This window comes from Argiope bruennichi, chromosome X2 (genome assembly GCF_947563725.1).
Source record: "Argiope bruennichi chromosome X2, qqArgBrue1.1, whole genome shotgun sequence".
Classification (NCBI taxonomy): domain Eukaryota; kingdom Metazoa; phylum Arthropoda; class Arachnida; order Araneae; family Araneidae; genus Argiope; species Argiope bruennichi.
Genome location: NC_079163.1, coordinates 61310816 through 61330239, shown reverse-complemented (window position 1 = coordinate 61330239; position 19424 = coordinate 61310816). Strand labels below are relative to the sequence as shown.

The 19424-nt window shown below is 31.3% G+C and overlaps 1 protein-coding gene across 3 annotated transcripts in view; it reads left to right on the top strand.

Moving 5' to 3' along the window:
* Nucleotides 1-19424, top strand: part of LOC129960978 (probable JmjC domain-containing histone demethylation protein 2C) — a 189330-nt gene that overhangs the window by 44429 nt on the left and 125477 nt on the right. For all 3 annotated transcript variants that reach the window (XM_056074759.1, XM_056074760.1, XM_056074761.1), the window contains one exon: nt 5093-5263. The gene's annotated coding sequence lies outside the window, so the exon portion shown is untranslated. Of the gene's footprint in view, nt 1-5092; nt 5264-19424 lie in introns of those variants that run through there.

The following is a 19424-nucleotide window of genomic DNA, read 5'->3' as shown; positions in this document are numbered from 1 at the left end:
TAAAAACAGCTAAAAATTTATCATTATGTCTATTCAAGATGAAGTAGAATATAATTTTAGATTAATTCCTTTCCTTTTTATTTATCAGACGTTTTGTGTTTATATATGAGAGAAAAAAATATCTTTGCAAATTTTCAATCGAGCTCTCTGTTATTATGACCTACTGTATAAAAAATAATTATTGTAATTTTTTCGGATTTTTCAAGCAATTTTCAGAAGTCGCTATCAAAGCCAAAAATTTTTAAATTTCAGGGAAAAGTTAGAATTGAACCAACTTCAATTAGCAAACGTCTCATTATATTTTAAAAGAATTTTAATTTGTTACACATTAAACGTCCATGAAGCTAAAAATAATTACAGTTTGTTTATATAATTACTTTTAAGATGCTAAAACAGATTTTTTTTCTTTGAGTCCTGCTATTTGCTTCTAAATTGCTTTTCTAACAACATTCATTGTTTTACTTCTCGCTTTTTTGTGTGAAGTCTGGTGTGCATTTGCATCATAGCCTCTCCACGTTCTCGTTTTACTGCGTCGTTTACTACTCTTAATTAACCAATTATTGCTTTGCATTTCTTCTGGTATTCTGGCGCAGTTTAGTCAAGTATGGCTCTTGCGCCATAAAACGCAACTCAACCAATCTTCTGGGATTCTTCTTTCCAATCTATCCCGTCTTTTTGCAGAGATGGCATATCCAATAGTATATCTCATGATTTAAAAAATTCTCATCGTATTAATTGATACAAAATTATACTCTTTTTAAGGGCTACATCTAGATGAACCATTTCAAGGATTTATCATTTTCGTCCGTTTTTAAAGCATTAATCATTTTCTTTATCGTTTCTTGAGATAGTCGTCAGAAAACGAAAGGGTAACAAATTTCTCTGATGTGTACCCTAAGTGTCTAAGAAACTCGTTCATTGCATTTATAGAAATTTTATAATGAATACATTCATAATCTTTAGTTTTTCAGGGACTGCAAACTATTTTTTGAAGCAAAATAAGCAGTATTGCTTGGAACCAGCTATTGAAATAACATTTCACTACAAGCGAGTATCACATATTTCATATTCTTCTTGTTAAGGCAGTTTAAATTGATTTTTGAATAAATATTTATTGAGCGAATAATTTGCTTTTCCTAATCCATGAGGCACCATGCAGCCCCCCCCCCCGGAAATCTAAAGCGTATTTCTTTTTTGGGAATACGTACAAGAAATGTAATGATGAACTCTTAAAAGTATTTTATAATAATCTCGAGCCTGAAACTCCTCAAGTTGATTTTTGGCAAATTCATTTAATATTTGAGACACTGTTGATTACTTTTTCATGTATTGAGATATCAAATAGGCCTGTACGAAAATCATCTTGATCGATTGAACGTCAAGAATTCTTAACTCGTTTAAATGTTCGTTCAAGCCTTGTTGAAACCCAAATTAACATAGCGGTAACTATTGCTTCAAGCAGGATTTCGTGGCCATGTAACGGCAAGTAATCCAAAGCTGTTCATCTTTTGCTCAGTACATATTCTTTTTCGCAACCCAATGTTTACTGACGTTGTATCAAAACTCAAACATTTTATCTGATAATAATAATAAATAACTATGTTAACAGACGTTGAATCAAAACTCAAACATTTTATCTGATAAATAATTCCCTAAATTTCTTCTTCTTGTATAGCCTTGAATCGCTTCTCTTTGAAAGGTTTGATATCGGAAGTTATTGGTCAATGCCTTTTCCTGACGATTGATTCCTGATAAAGCAATGATTGGTTGACAATCAACAGTTTTACTACCTACAATATCTTCTAAAATGTTTCTTTTCTAATGTATAGTCAAAGGAAAATCAGTTGAGAACTCTTTTTTTTTAAACCTTGAGCTTTGCTTTTCATTCTCACTCGCTGAATAGACTTTGTTCACATTCTGCTCGCACTGATCACATCCTATATTTTAAAGTGTTATCAAATCAATAACCGCTTTTCTATAATTTTTTTTTCTGCATCGTGATTAGCAGCGACATTACTGTCCAGACTATTCTTCCTGTCCTTTTTTGAGGTTGATTACAAGATGAGTTTTTGTCATTCTTTAAAAAAATATTTCAATTTTATCTATAACCTATTTTTTTAATCTAATGGAAATTATAAACTTTTCCCAAATAGGAAATACATCATTATCCTTATAGCATGCGGGATCTTGAATACTTAAAATGAAATTCGTTTCTATAACTGCTGAAAACTCTTTTCGATGGCAATTTTGCTAGATGCAATTGACCAACAAAATGATATATCTATAGATTTTCTTGTTAAAATAAGTGATTTACTGTTTCATGCCATTAATAAAAAGTGTTATAAACTAAAATATATTCACATTTAAAATAGTATTTCAAACTATTTCACTATAATGATATTTAATATACTTTTGATTAGCCTTAACTTAAAACTCAAACATGGACGAAAAACACTAAGAATATGCTACATTCAGTGCTAGAATTAATTACGAAATGATCTTGAGTCAGATTCAGGTGGGGACCATGACAGTGATTTGCTGCAGTGTGTTTGGGCATGAACACTCTTATCTCAACATGAAACTGCAGTTGATAGAAATTCGTAGTGGAAAGAAATGAGAACAACGCCATTTGTCATGCCCAAACATGACGAAATGCATTCTCCTATAATCACCATCTTTTATTGATTATTATTTATGTATTTACAGATTTGATTAATTTTTGGAAAATTTCTTCTGTTTTCAAAATTTTAAAGCTTGATAGTGACCTCTAAAACATATTTTTAACTTTGGAATTTTTATAAAAATATTTTTTAGGTCATAGAACAAAATAGAAAGATGCCTAATAAAATTCATGAAGTTGATTTTTAACGGCTACCCTAGTTACTGAATATTTTAGCACAAATTTCTTATTTATCTATTTAACATCTAATTTATATTATTATAATTTTTTTATTTATATTGGTTTGTTTTATTAAAATTTTCCCGCTGAATACAAAGAGTAATTTTGTTGCTTCTAGAAATTAAAAAAAAAAAAAAGTGAAAGTTTGTCTTCGAAAAATTAATTTGCTACTTCTTACAATTATATACATTTTTTATTATGAAAATCGAAAAACGCCAAAATCGTGCACTGTATGGTTTTATGCTAATAGGGCAAAACCATCTACCAAAGGTAATTACATTATTAACAACGAGGGATTAAAACTTAAGAGTTTAAATAGAAGTAGCTTAAGGAATTTTCACTTATACCAAATATTTTACTGAAAATGTATTTCATTTTTAAATGCTTTAATCTGATTATTACAGTGATCTATAAATTTTACATTACAATAATTTCCTCTAATTACTCAACGGTTTAAAAAAATCCGCGTTTATAATATATAGGTATGCCTGCATTGCGTTTATTTACGATTATTAGGACCCTCTTTATACTATTACAATTATTATAGTGGCATGGCATGGCTAAGTACCTCCAAGGATATTACTATTGCCATCTTCTCATTATACTAAATTTTTTAAAACGAACATAAGTGTACTTACTATAGTAGAAGAGAGTAACTGGGTATGCGAGGCATCTGGGCATCCTGTTTGAATTTTTACTTTCTAGTATACGAAGAGAAAGCATTCTAATCGTCATAAAAATTTCTACATAATTTGTTTTTGACGAATCTCAACATGTCAAACCTCCCTGGTCCGAAAAACGTATTTTCGGAATTATGTATATGCCTTGTCTGAGTATCCATCTGTAAACACGATAACTCAAAAACGTTTTGAGCTAGACAGATAAAATTTTGCATATGGTCATTATTCCAAATTTGTAGATTTTTTTCAAATTGTGAGCGAAATTTATTCTGAGATTGTTTATTTATCCATCTGTCCGAATACAAGTTAACTCGATAACTGCAAATGAAGGGAACTAGATGGATGAAACTTGGCACTCGGATTTAATATCTTAAGTGCAGTCATGTATCAAATGGAGTAAAAATCCGTTAAAAGGTTGACTATCTGTCTGTTTATACTTTTGCATGTGTGTAAAAGCGATAATTCAAAAACGTAATGTTTTAAATAAATGAAATTTGGTATGCGATTTTTTCATTGCAATTGTAAATTTAATGTCATTTGGTTCGAAAAAAAAAGCGTTCAAAATACACATTCGGTTTTCAGGTACTTGTGTTTTAACTGTGTCCCAGCAACTAATTGCCAAAATTCACACGCTTATAGGTTCTTTAATAACTGCTATTCGCCAGTGAGATGTGGTTAATAACTCACAAGTTCTGGAGAGTATGTGTGTTTTCTATACTACTAAGCACATAACTCTCAGCTGCAGGACTTTGAACATAAAAACTGAACACCTGTGGCATACAAGGCCTTGCCCAAGGTTCACAGTTTTATGCGGGGATGGGATAACACATTTATTAGAGATAGCATATGAGAAAGTGTCGGGAAATATGGATTAAATAATGGATTTGAAATATGGATTAAAGAAGTTTCCAAACTATGTATTGGTAACATTTGATTCTCATCTTTCGTAAGCAACGGGTAGATTACCAGTTGCGCTAAAGCACTTTTTACTAAAGGAACTTACTTACTTTGTTATTTACTAAAGGAAAAAAAAAAAAATTCTGCTTATAATTTTATATTTAAGTCAATTAAATCTAGTCTTGGTGAGTAAAATTTTTTATTACTGCGATAAAAATAACGAAGTATATTGCATTCAGTGTATGTATTATCTTGTATTTTTTTTTTTTTTTTTCATTTTCGATATCTGCCCCTTTTAAATTATTTTATTTCAAGTTTACTCAGTTTTCTTTAACATGTATGGATCTCTGAAAGAAAAAAATATGCTCTGTGGGAATTGTTTTGAAGCTACTTTTTGATAAAAACATCCATTACTGAAACGAAATTCGATTTTATCTTTGTTTTTTCTTACATGAACTGTTTTGAATACCTGTTTCATCAGTATGTACTTTATGGCCAATACACCAATCAGAGGATTAACTTGTATTTTAAGGATAAAAATATATTTCAAGAATGTAACACGGCATGTTTTTTGCTTTTTAGCATTTCATAATTAATAAACATTTTTATTTTCCAGGTTCCTAAAAGTTGAAAAGATTGTCTTTTCTGACATAAGTGATTGAAGATCACTTCGAAGAGAAAAAGGTATTTTCTGGTAAAATTTCTTATTGGATGAGTGTCTTTTAAAAGACATATCTCTTATCTGACGGGATGTCATATCCTTTCAAGAAGAAGTTAAAGGATTATGGTAAGTCCACCTTTTATTATTTACGTTTTTTTATATGACTTGTATTGTTTCATATTTGTAGTAATGGAATTTTGTAATCAACTTTCCACTTACTTCCTGATGGGCTGGAGTTTGGAAATTTTGTACAAGCATGTATTCCTAGTGGCTTTAATATTTTCAGAATTCAATTATTAATGAATTTAATTGAAATTTTGATCTCATGCAAGGTGGCGCCATCTGATAGTGAAGTTAAGAGAAAATTGATTTCAAGATTCCATAATTTTTTATTATGAGGCATATTTTTAAATTGAGTATCGTTTTGAAATTAAAAAAAAAAAGGAAACAGAATTTTCTTACCAATTTTACTTTTATATGAAAGTCTGTGGCTCAGTCTCTTATTTCTACATAATTTCCGCCAATAGTAAGGCATTTGTCGTATCGTGCAACCAGTTTTTGAACCCGCTTTTCATAGAAGTCTGCAATTTTATTTGACACCCACTGCAACACGATCATTTTGACCTCGTCATTGTTCTAGCAAAGTCCACCCTAATGCTTTTTCAAATGCTAGAACATGTGGTAGTCACTGGGCGCAAGATCGGAACTGTACGGAGAGTGATGAAGTTGTTCCCAGCCAAATGCTGCGGTGAGATCACAAATTCGTTTAGCCGCATGTAAGTGGCCATTGTCATGATGTAAAACGAACCCCGTAATGCTCCATTTGAGCATGTGATGTCTTTTGTTTTGGATTGCACTGCGCAATTTCTTTAAAGTCTCGCAATACATCGCAGAATTTATTGTACCACCTTGAGGTAAAAAATTCACAAGGAACACCCCTTCCTGTCCTAAAACACAGTACGCACTATTTTCTTTACTGGAATTGTTTTCATGAAGTTTTCTCTACTGGGTAATGATGAATGCTGCCATTCCGTGGATTGCTGCTTCGTTTTTGGTGTAGTGTAAACCAAGTTTAATCGACGATGACAGTTTGGCTAAAAAAAATCATCACTTTCCTCTTCATGCCATTGAAGAAAGTTAAAATCACTACCTAAACGTTTGGTTTGTGCATTTCGGTACCCAGCGTGCATTTAGTTTTCGAGAATTTAAGCGTTCGTTTGTAATTTCATTCACAAAATTACGTAAACCCGAAGATATTCATCAGATAATGACAAAACTGTTAAGAGTAATCTGTTATGTTTATTTCTTCCCTCAAATTTCTGCCCCAAATCTTCAGAATTCACTGAAGCTTGCTTACTTCGTTCCTCATCATGAACATTCTTGCGCCCATCCTTGAAAGCTCCTTCCGGACGATTTCTCATAATATTTTCTCCTTAATCTCTAATCTGACGATGAATTTTAGCTGCTTTTCGATTTTTAGCCCTAAAAAAAATCGTATTTCACAGTAGGCGGGGTCATTTTAAATACTTGAAAACAAACATTAACACGGTTGAATGTTTCCGTAACATCTCTTATGGCTGGTCAACAGATGGAGGTAAACAGCCCCCACACGCGGAATACTGACCACAGAATTCAAGCTAGAATTTCAAAACGTTACTCACTTTAAAAACATGCCTTATTAATAAATTTTTAAAAAAAATCTTCATTTTTCTGTATTAATAAGTGTTTTTGAAATTGTTTTTATTTAATCTTGTTTGTGCTTGCATGATTTAAAATGCCAGTTGCTGGTGTTTTTACGACAAGGTGTTTTTTGTGTAAAAGTTGAGCATGCTATTGATTTTATTTTAAATCTCATTGCATGTATATCTGCATGCATGCATTTTGGAGTAGCTTTGTGTGATTTTTTTTTTGAATGTTCAGTATATTAGAGAGAGAGTGTGTGTGTGAGAGAGAGAAAGAGAGAGAGAAAAGCAGCATTTGTTTTTGTAATAATGAGCATGCTACACAAGCCCCCCCCCTCCCACTCTTAAAATTAGCTTTTTGATTTGCGATTCCCCCCCCCCACCCCACCTAACCCCGTGAAACTCAGTATTAAGTCTGTTCAGTTAGAGTTTGTTTTTCAACGTATCATAAATTGCATTTATAAAAATAAAAATAATTCTTAAATGCTCTTATTATTGTTATGCTAGCGACCCTTAAAAAACTAGCGACCTCTAGATTTTTTTTTAATAGAATGGATCAAGCTAGGATTAATTTGTAGTGCTAACTCTAAATTTTGCATTTTAATGTCTTTCCTTTTGGTGCAAATTACTAACCTGTATATCTGTCCGAAATTGTGATGACCAAATTAATTATTTTACATGACTAACCCTTATTTAAAGAAACATTTGTTTTAAAATTACGGACTGTGGTTTTGTTCAAACGTGGATTTGATATTTTATCTTTAATGAATACAAAATAAACAAGCAATTATATACATATCTTTAATATTAATACAGATGAATGTGTATGTGCCTTCTGGCGATCTACGGAACAAACTGTAGAATCTAGCTACCAAATTTGGCACAGATATACTTTTAATATTGGAGTTGGGCGCCTAGGAACCCCTTTTTCTTCAACTTTTGATTCAGTTTTTAAAATTTAAAAATTAAGTCATATTTCGAAGTTTCCGGCTAATAACTCCCGAAAGAATTATCACACAACAATCGTTTTTATACCATTTCATTGTACTAATATTTATCTTTCTAATATTACTGGTTTAAATATGATACGATGTTTAGTGTAGTTAATAATATTTTAGTTACCGTGATATACGGCCAAGGTCGTTGAAGGAGAAAGTTTTACGAACTCCCCACTCGTGACAAATGGTAGAATAATAAACAAACAGGCTGTAGAGGAAAGGGAAAGGAACGTAGAGAGGGCATTTCGTGGTTCACTCACTGCCAGAAAAGGCAGGGTTTTTTTTTTTTTTTTTTTTTTTAAATATGAAAATTGAGTTTTTTAATGAATATATTATTATTGATATTGAGCTTCATAACATGTGGCGTTTTGTGAAATTTTATAGCAAATTTTTAGTTTTATTTCAAACTATAAGTTAAACCGATCTCTCAACTAATTCAAATATGTTTCAATAAATATAATTCAATAAATATGTTTGTATTATAAATGTATAAATATTTAAACATTTTCGGAGTGTACAAAATTATCTTTTATTAGGATTAGGTTTTATAAGGATTATCACGGTTTTCTTTTTCTTTTAATTTTAAGTAATACCGTTACTTTTAATTCTATCGTTTTTGCTTGAAATCAGACTGTATTTCAAATTGCAACAATAGACTGTAAATTAATTATCTTTAAATAGACTGTAAAAGAATATTATCCATTATCCCTTTTCAAATACTGATTAAATTTTCTTGTTACTTGCTTTCAAACATTCTCGATCAATAGTAAGAACAGCAATATTTAAAATTATTGCATTATTGTAAAGTTTAACTTTAATTGTAAGTATAACAAGATTTTTACTAAAAGCATGCCTTCTATCGAAGTTTATTTAATTTAGAATAGTAAGTTGAATCTTCATATCTTAATCATGTTATTGTTTTCTTGTTCATAGATTAAATAGCAAAACAAATAAATAAAATAAATAAAAACACCCATTGCACTTCAATATATATATATATCAGTACACATAAACCTTAAAAATATTCAATGTCTTAAAACCTTAAAACGTTCAAATGCCCGAAAACTTTTTAAAACACTATTTTAGCATTAGCATTAGATGATCACTAAAACGGCTTGTAATATAACAGATTTAAAATGTATTTATTATTATTATTATTAGAGATAGCGATACTCACAAATAAAGTATGTGAAACTCTTATTTTTAAACATAATATTTAATAATTTAAAATATTTAAAGCAAACCGTATGTATGTATATGCGCCTCTGGGAAAGTCCCGACTGTTCATGGATAGTCAAAAAAAGTGGCAAGCATCTACAGCCGACAAATGTGTAAGCTCCCAGTCTTTTCTGAAGGTATTTGGTCGACCAATAGAAATGGAGGGTGTGCAAGAGGCCTTGGAACGGTTGTGAATGACACTCTTTTTTGCATCCTATGATCTAAAGATCTTATATTAAGAGGAAGAATGAGAGTTGTTTTTTCTGTTTGTGAAATCGGGCCATGTTAATACTTTTTTATGAATTTCCTAATTCAGCATTCAAACATACTATTAAAACTTTTAAAATAAACGTGAGAGAATTAATGTTTTATTTGCCATTTATTTTATTAACCTACTTAACTTTTTCACTGGCTTGCTTTGAATCTCGTAAATAGTAAATATCAATACATAAATCGTTGCGTTTTTTGTTTATTATCTAGTTATTTATTTTGCTGCCAAAATGATGCATTCATTGTTGGGTAAGCCGGAAAACTTCTTTCATTTGCTTCCCTTTTTTTTTGGAAGGGGGAGGGGGGCATTTTTTCCCTTAAGATTTCAATTAAGTTTTGTTTTTGACGTTAAAAGGAGTTTTGTTTCTTATTTTTATCGAGAAATATCTGCAGCTATCAATTACTAAATCTTCCTCGCCTAAAAGTACTAATATATTTGTTGCATAATATTTTATCACAAAAAAAAAAAAAAAAAACATTAGTCTTACTCTCGTTTTGAAGCGAGTTAAAAGTAGATGTGTTTGTTCCTGAATTCGGAAAAATCTGGTCTGAACACGCTTGTTTTCTAGAAGAAAATTGCATCGTTCGTGTACGTTTTTTGGTCAGTACAGTTGGTGCCAGTACAGTCATCGTTTGTGTACGTTTTTTGGTCAGTACAGTTGATGCCAGTACAGTCATCGTTTGTGTACGTTTTTTGGTCAGTACAGTTGATGCCAGTACAGTCATCGTTTGTGTACGTTTTTTGGTCAGTACAGTTGATGCCAGTACAGTCATCGTTTGTGTACGTTTTTTGGTCAGTACAGTTGATGCCAGTACAGTCATCGGTTGTGAAGTTTTTGTTCAGTACAGGTGAATTTCTAGATCCAGAATGAGTAGAAGCATTTTTGATCTTGCGAAATATTTTGCTCAACATACAATCATAGATTTATTATAGATAAATCAGGAGCGTATTTTGTCCTTACGGGTTGCGTATCATCTGACTTTAGATAATTGATTTATTTCAAATTATGGCTACCCCCCGCGTTATTTTAGTGATAGCAACTGAACGAATATTACAAAATGTTTACCTTCTTAGCTCAAGGCTGCCTTAAAATACATTTCTGAAAATTTTTTAAGTTGCATGAGGAAGGAACACTTGCCAGCAGTTTCGAGAATTTGTGTGATGGAACTCATTTTAAGAATTGTTGGCTCTGGATGAGCGTTTTCTGTCTGCTGTGATGACAATACACGAGTGGTAGTATTATGGTGTTATTAAAGTTAGAGAAAGGCAAATTATTTACCATTTTACGAATCAGGCAAAGACACGTGTGTAAAATCTATTGGATGGTTGACATTTAGAATTTATACGCTGTAAATGAATTCGGATTTGTGAACAGTTGTCCGTGTATAGACGTGTATAGCTCGTGACCAAAATGCACGATTTTGCTTTTTTCTTCCCTCTTACAAAACTTAAATCATCCCGAGTTTAAAAAAAAAATCCTTAAAGAATATGCTATTTTATGCAAACAACTCGTGATTACTTACTGTTTTTAGTAATTTGAAATTCGATATTGATTTTTTTTCTTTTTCATTTATTGCTGTTATATTGGTTATCGAATATATTTGAAAATTTAATTTAAATATCTAGTATTGTGAAAATTGGGAAAAGTTAGATGCGAAAAGAGTAGAAATTTATTTATTTAATAAAGCTCAAAGTTTATTTGTGTTTCTAAAAATACAGTATTGACCTGCCTGTAGTCCCCTTCGTGTACAAAACTACATTAAAATTAGAGAAAGCTGCTTTACAGAATTAAAATTTGTATCACTAAAAATCTCTTCCCCCTTTGAAATGGTGTAAAAACAGTCTTTGTTCAATAATATGCCCAGAAGTTTTTGAGGGAAAATGCTTAAATTCTGATTAATTTTTAATAGAAAATCTGGTTTAAAATTTTGAAGAATTCTTTTTTAATAAGCTCCTAATTCCAAAGAAGTATCTGCGTATCAAATTTGGTAGCTGTAGTTCCAAAGGTCTGACCTTAAGTGTGGTTTGAAGGGTGTTTTTATTACTATTGTCAAGCGTACAACAGGACCCAATTTGCGTATAGTATACCTGTGTACAAACATTATGGTGTTGCCAAAGAAATGGACTATTTTTTCCTATCTTTTCCTGAAAAATGAAAATAATTATCTAGGACGATTTATGAAATTTTTTCAGTCATAGGCGGAATAGCAATATTTTTGTTTGCAAGAAGGCCGGGAATAAAATACACATTTTAATCTGTCTTGGTCGGAGCTATTTTAAAGGATTTATATTATTTCAAATAAATAATTTTATTAAGCATAAATAATATAGATTAATATTTAGCACTTGTAGTTGAGGGTCAGATCACAATAGTTTCCATTAAAGTAATTGATAGGTGTAATATTTCTATTAAAATTAATCACTTACTTCCATGAAATCTGTATCTGAAAGATCATAATTTAATGTTTTTTTATAAATACATTTTATTCACTTATTCTTTATTTATTTATGGTTTGTCTAGAACATTTCTTCCAATTAAAATGTAAAAATATTCTGATAACATTTTCTCTCATACACACTAAAGCAATCAACCCACAAAAGAAAATACTCTTAACTGATAAAAACAAAATGAATATTATTCTTAGTGGAAAAGTAATAATCATTTACCGAGTGTTATATTTTCCTTTAAAAGTTGAGCATCAATTAATTTTTCACATAATAAATATATAATCATCAGAGACAATATATATTTAAATAACATGGAAAAAACGTAAGAACCTATCTCCCAGCCCTAACCACTGTTTCGATATTTACCAATTTTTGTTTCGTATGAAAGCTCATGATCATTAGATATGTCATCAGTTGTCGCCTAATCCCCATCACCCTCCATTTTCGATAGAAGTTGAAACAATACTACTTTCTCTACATTCTTTTCTGGGGAGAGGGCGACCCGCAGTAGAATTTTCCAACCACAACCATTATACCTATTTCAGAAATTTTCATTCCATATGAAATTTCATGATGCCTAGGTACATTATCATTATCTATATATCGGAAAAAAAGGCATCAGTACGTAGGTTCCTATCTTGCTTTATTTATTTTATTCTACATACGATAGAATTTTTTTCTAAACTTGTTCAAATGCTGAAATTGAAAATTTTGCTGTTTGTAATAAATATTTAAAAATACTTTAAGAAGTCGGAAAAAGAAGTACCTTTTTTCCGACTTCTTAAAGTATAGAACCTAGGTCAGAACTTGCGTTTTATTCTATCTATCAAATATACTTGAATGTAGTTAAAAAAAGAAAGGAAAGGAAACACAATAGCAAATGAGAAAAGCTCGGAAAAATTTTCTTCCTGGGATAACATTACATTCTAAATCGTAGGTGGCGTGTACACGACAACTCTAAATTATAAAAAGAATGGTACAATATAGGCCTCCTGCAGTCTTGCATTTGGAGAGGACACTAACCAGGATACTATGTTACATACCTTCAACTTGTTTCATTAGTTAAAATGAGTTAGCGATAAATAATTTAGCGGCCGACTAGACCTTGGAAAGAGGTGCTAAAATCAATATTTTTACAGTCTTTTATGAATTGAAATTTTTAAAGAAAATAAATGTAATTCAAAATTTACTGATGATATTAAATTAAATACCCTTTAGGTGGAAGAGTTAGTCGGTTTATCTTGGGTATCTTGCCGGTATCACGGGTAGGAACTGACTTTCCAATATGTCAAATTTTTTACAACCAAAGGAGAATTTTCCTATTCCTATTAATATTGAAAAACATAATTTTAAAAAAGAGTTGAGTGAATGGAATTGGGAGGGATGGTTCTGACAAAGTTTCTGAGTCGGAGAATATGTTTACAGGATTTTAATCTATTAACACATAAAAATACTTACGCTAATAATATGTTAGTCTGGGGGGTGCCGACCACTTCGTCTCTGCCCGTCCTCACTTCACCTGCCACCCACCTCACTCGCCTTAAGCCCTGTTCCCCTGGCCCGTGGTTTCACCCACCTCACCCGTCCTGAGCTTTGTTCCCATGGCTCGCGGCAAAGCTGACCATAAATCCGCCATTCTCCCCACCGTTGGAATGTTCCTGCACGTTGTAGTCCTTCTATGCCTGAAGTGGTCGAGGATTTAGAGGAGGGGTGGGTCGAAAATATTTGTAAAATGCAATAACAAAGGGCTATGCAGGCATTCAGATAGTCTGTTGATTATGCTGCGAGATTGTGAAGAGCAGTTGTGCAGTTCCCAAATCGCAGATTTGTTAGAAAATTCTCAGTTTGATGTAATTGATTATAGAGCAGGGATGGCGAACCAATGGCACACGACACAATATTTTGGGCACGCCACCAATGAAAACGGTTTGCATGTGACTTTATTTGATAAACTAAAATTTTCCTAATTCGATTTGTTGGAAATTGAATAATTTGAAATGCAACTGATTGATTTTCATTCATATTCAATGTGGATTCAAAAATTTATTGAAACAAAGAAAAAGTTGGAATTGATTGAAACAGAAAGATTAACAAGCAAAATAAGTAAAAATGCCAGGAACGAAATTTCTGCTATGGCTCATGCTATTTTAACCATATTTTCATCTACCTATGCCTGCGAGTCATTATTTTTAGAGATAAATAACATTATAGACTCGCTTTGAAACCGTTTGGCAGATGACTCCAATTCAGCATGCATTCTGATAAAAGTAACATCTTACAATCCCAATATAGGTTATTTGTCATCTAATCTGTAACAACAGAAGTCACACTACTGTTACTTTAATTTGAATTACGCGTATAACAAAAACATCTACAACTATACAGTGCAGAATGTATTTTTTCGTAGTAAATAAAGAGTTTTTGAGTTAATATTTAGCTTTATTATCTTTTCAATCACCGGTCAAAATTTTTTGACGGCACATCTGTCTATACCTCATTAAACATTTCTTTAGAAAAAATGGCACGTTGATCCATAAAGGCTCGCCACTCCTGTTATAGAATATAATATTAAAATTATTTGCGTATGGAATATAAAGTATTTTTTCAAGTGAAGCAAAAATATCTATTAATTGTATTTTAAATTATTTGTGTAATGCAAATTAATTTGAGCCTTCTATTTTCGTAATTTTATCATTAATTCTTTCGCTAATAAGGCAGATAATATTTTTTAAAAAACCGACGTTAACATGAAACCTGTTTTATAGTTGTGTTGTTTCTAATATAATTAGGAATGTAAATTATCTTTTTAGTGTATTGAAAGTGTAAAATTTCTTGCTGATATATTTCAAAATTGAATTTTAAATTAGTTACTCTCAATGTATCATTTAAATTGAGTCGAATTTCGCAGGCATAGTTTTCGGCTAAAAAACTTTCGAAGGTTTTTTTGAGACCAGAAACACACACATACAAAAATAAACACACACACACACACACACACACACACATACAAAAATAAACACACACACACACACACACACACACACACACACACACACACACACACACACACACACACACACACACACACACACACACACACACACACACACAAAGTACAAAACGAAACTTCTGCATACTTGATCGGAGCTTTCACACTAAATTTAAAATTATCAAATTATCAAACTCCTTTACAAAGTGGTTATCAATTTTGTTATCACAGGAAAATATAGCCTTTGCTTTATTGACTTTCAGTTTAATTTCTTTACTATTATATTAGATTCTTTTATTAAGGAGACCGTAGTTTATCTGGCCAGTAGCAGAGAAAATTATTTCATTTTCTCGAATAATGCTTATTATTTAAATATCTGTCTTAATAGTCAGGATACGAATAATAGGAAACTGCATATTATTACATGGTTTTTTTAACTGCATTGCATTAAGGAAAGAAATGTAAAATTTTTCGTATTTTGCATGGTAATACCCTCAGAAAATTTTTATTTTCTCTACTTGCTGAATGTATTGAGCTAAAATACACTTATAAATTTATTTTGAAAGTAGTGATAGAATAATTAAAAATTTATTCTGTGTCTTCAGTGTAATGCTTACATGTTGAATTACTAACCTTAAAAATTGCTTATATTTTGTAGATATTTCAAAAGTGGCATTTAAATTACACAATATTCTTCCTTTAAATTTCAAGTTGTTCGTAAATTCCCACTATAATCAGACGAATATATGTGATGAAATCTTGAATTAAATAATATGGGTTTTTTTCTTTAAAAGTCAATGACTGATTGGATATTTGTGATGTTGTAAACAAATGGCCTCAATTTCAGCGTCATTAAGAATATTAACCAAAATTTACTTATTATTCATGAAAATAAGTGTTAACTTGACAGAATTTTTTAAAAATATTTGTCAAACCTCTTGTTCCTCTTCTAATTGCTTTCTAAATTTTTTAATCACTTTTATGTACCTTCAATTAAAAATGAAGTCATTCAAAAATGACATTATTCTTCACAAAACGAACACGTTTGTAAATTAAATACCATGAAGATTTTTGTTTTAAATAAGTTTTTTTACTGATCCTCACGACACTCCTGGGTGTTCGGATTTGGTTTAATCTTGAATTCAAAAGTATACACGTAACGGAAACGGCAGCACTGGTCGAATGCCGATTGACCATCGGTGTCCTAGGGCGACCGTGGGCTGGACGCATCACGGGCCGCGGGAACAAGGTCAGTGAGGTTTAAACGAATTCAAGCATCGCGGTTCTTTAATGTGCTCAGAAAAAAGACATCTTTGGGGAAGGCAGGAAGAATAACTGAAATTTTAGGAAGACATTTTTGATGAAATTCAGAGGAGGGTGGGTTGGTGAGGTTTTTCCCCTTTTGTTGTTTGCGATCTTGTTTTGTCTGTTGCTTTATCTTATGTGTATGTGTCTCCCAGCTTCTGACAATTTTTTTTTTTGTTCAAAAATGAAGTGGGAATTTTTTTGTTTTTTGTAAGTTGTTAAAATTTCTGTATTGTTCTTTGTCTAATTGTGCGTTTGTCTCGTCTTGAAAATTTGGAATGATAATAAATTTAATTGTTCACTATTGTGTCAATTATCTGTTCCTCGCTTTATTTTCTGTGTTGTGATATTTATATTTTGATGTTGGTGTTGTCCATATCTATTTTCTTTCTTTCATTTCTTTCAGTTAATTGGTTGTGTTTTAAATATTAAACTTTTGTTGTTTGATGTGATGTTTGGTGTACTGTATAATTCTTGTTTGTGTGTTTTCTGCTTTATTAAGAAAGTGTTAAATTATTTGTATCTAGAATATGTTTAATTATCAATTAACTTTGTAATTCTATTTTTCTCAACCAAACTTTAATGTATATTCTTATGTACCGCCATTTTTTGGCGATGCTTGTAAGCCTTTCATTGAATAAAGTATCTTTTGAAATATTTCAGTGAATAAAGCATCTTTAAAGCCTGTCGTTGTTCTCTTCAAGACGACCTTCAAGGTCTTACACACTTTCAGGTAGGCGTGTCATCGTGGGATAGACAAAAAACAAAGAAAAATGCGTTTGGAATTACATAATTCTGTATGAAGCAGTATTTGTGTTTTCGTTTGGAATAAATGATTGCAAATACTGTATAAATACATTTTTAAAATTTTAATGCTTCATTGTGAGAAAGAACATATATTCATTTAGGTAATTCCATTCCGCCAATGTTAATATCTTGTACATAAAGTAGTTTTAGTTTAGTTCTTATTTAATTTACTAGTGTGTTTGTAAGTGTGTGCGTGTGTGTAATTTACCCAAACTAAAATATGTATGCGACTGGCTGTATACTTTTCTTGTGAATTAATAATAATTGTAGATTAAATCATAGTGTACCCCGAATCCGATGATGTCGAAAGAAAGGTAAGCTAGTTTTATTCTTACCTTATATGTTGTATATATATAATGTTGTTGTATAAGTCGGTACACACGATTTCTAAATTTCCTGTGTATTTATAGGAAGCGTGTTGCATTCCTTAACTTTTTTTTTTTATGAATCCTTTGATTTAATTGATAAGCTATATATCAGCACAGACCTATAGTAAATTCAAGCACCTGTATATTATTCCTATTGGATGTGGATACTGCGAGAGAGAATGTTATCTTTTAATTTACAAATACAAAAGAGGATTCTTATTATAAAATGAAGTGTCGCTGAAATACAAAATTCTTTGGCTAAATGAAGGAAAACTAATTATATTTGATATTGTATTTTTTCCTAAACACAGGCCAATTTATCCATTTTTTCTTTCGTATTTCCATTTTCATTGCCCCATCGAGATTCCTGAATTCTCGTCTCTCTATAAAGCGTTGCTTTCCCCCTCCCTCATCTCATTAATCCTAATTCTTAAAAACTTAAAATACTCTGTTCACGCATTTAGCGCATTAAATTAATAGCTGAAAGAAGTTCTTTTGTAGATTGTAAGTATAAACTTTTAGCAAACTTTACCGAGTCCATTCGTACAAAATGGGTAATTTTCTTTTCGGTCGGAACAGTCTTGTATTTAATTCGTTTCGCATGAATGATTTTTTGTTTCGTATGTATTTACAATGATCTTCTTGGCAATTTTTATGTACAAACACTGAAAAGACTGAAAGGAGATGCTTTCAAAATTTCTTTAATCCCAGTCTGATTCTGTATGATCCTGTTGAATGCCTCGAAGAAGCTCTGGCGTTGGATAGTGTTGGTGTGTATATGGGAGGAGGGGGGGGGGGTGTTAGTGCACGGATAGCTTCAAAGAACGCAATTTCTAAAAGTACCCCACACAACGGTTTTAATGCTATTTGTTGTGTTATTTACTCAAGGGTAATTATGGTATGACATCTTTATTTCGTTCTTAGCGTCGTCTCTTACTTCATTTTGAGTAAGTTCTACCATATGTATTTACGATACGAAAATAAAAATTGTAGTGGGAATTCTGATTTTTGTTATTCCTCCGACTAATTGATTAGGCTAATTTCTGTACAGTACCATATTGCATTTACAGGCTAAAATTTGACCCCCCCCTTCTTTAACTTGACATTCCATAATCGGAATAGTATGTTGACCAATTTCGATTTTATATGGCTGAATAGGTTTTTTGCATTAGAGCTCTAGGCATAGCCACCCTGTAATGAATGATTTTTTGGTAAAAATTTATTTTAGTTAAGAAATATTAATCGAAACATTTAAGGTTTACAATAAAGGATAACATAAGGATACAATAAATTTCCTTTGTTTATTTTGATTTCCCCAAACTGAATGATCATTAAATATAATTAAAATATTTTTTAATGAATAGCGCTCATTTTTAAAAGGGTCTCGTAATTGAACTTTAAAAATTTAATTTAAATATATGTCCAAGTTAAACTTTTACTCTTCTTTTTTTTATATACAATTTTTCATTTGGCGATTTTTCAAGAATTGCTTGAAGATTAAGAATATATGAAACTGGTGCAAAAAGAATGGAAAAACTTGCTATCCACTGGCTGAAGGTTAAAATAATAGCTTTTATCCGGAAATACAAGGAAAACTTCCCTCGCCTCCATTCCATTTTTTCCCTCTAATTTCGTAAGAAATGGAGGTAAGAGAATGAAAGAGGGTGGAAGACAATGCAATCGATGGGTTAGTTTAGTCATATGAACATTCCGTTTTAGGTTCCTTTGAGACGGACTTCGTAATTTTGAACCGCGGTCAGATGACAAGGACAACACCTGGTCCAATTGATGAGAGACTTAAAAGCAGTCAAAGTTAGGAGTTGAAAATAAATTTTTAGTTTCCAACAGCTACTGGACTATTACATTATGTATCAACGTTACTGTTTTTCCAATTTGATATCATAATCCTTAAAACTACTGTTTAGGAAAATGCAGATTTTTTTTTCCTGATTCAGAAAAACCTTGGAAGAATTAGTGGTAAACGATAATATTAAAATATTCCAGATGATATAAATTGAAAGATTGCCTTTATGAGTTATAACAGGGGATGAATTTGATGACTTTAGATGAATTTTGAAAAGATGAATTTGGCTACCTCTTATAAAGTTTGAAGAGCAGGTCGAAATGTTAAAGGAAGGGGAGTCCTTTACACCACTAAGTACGAGTGTATTATGTAAGGACAAAAATTCTCATTGCATATA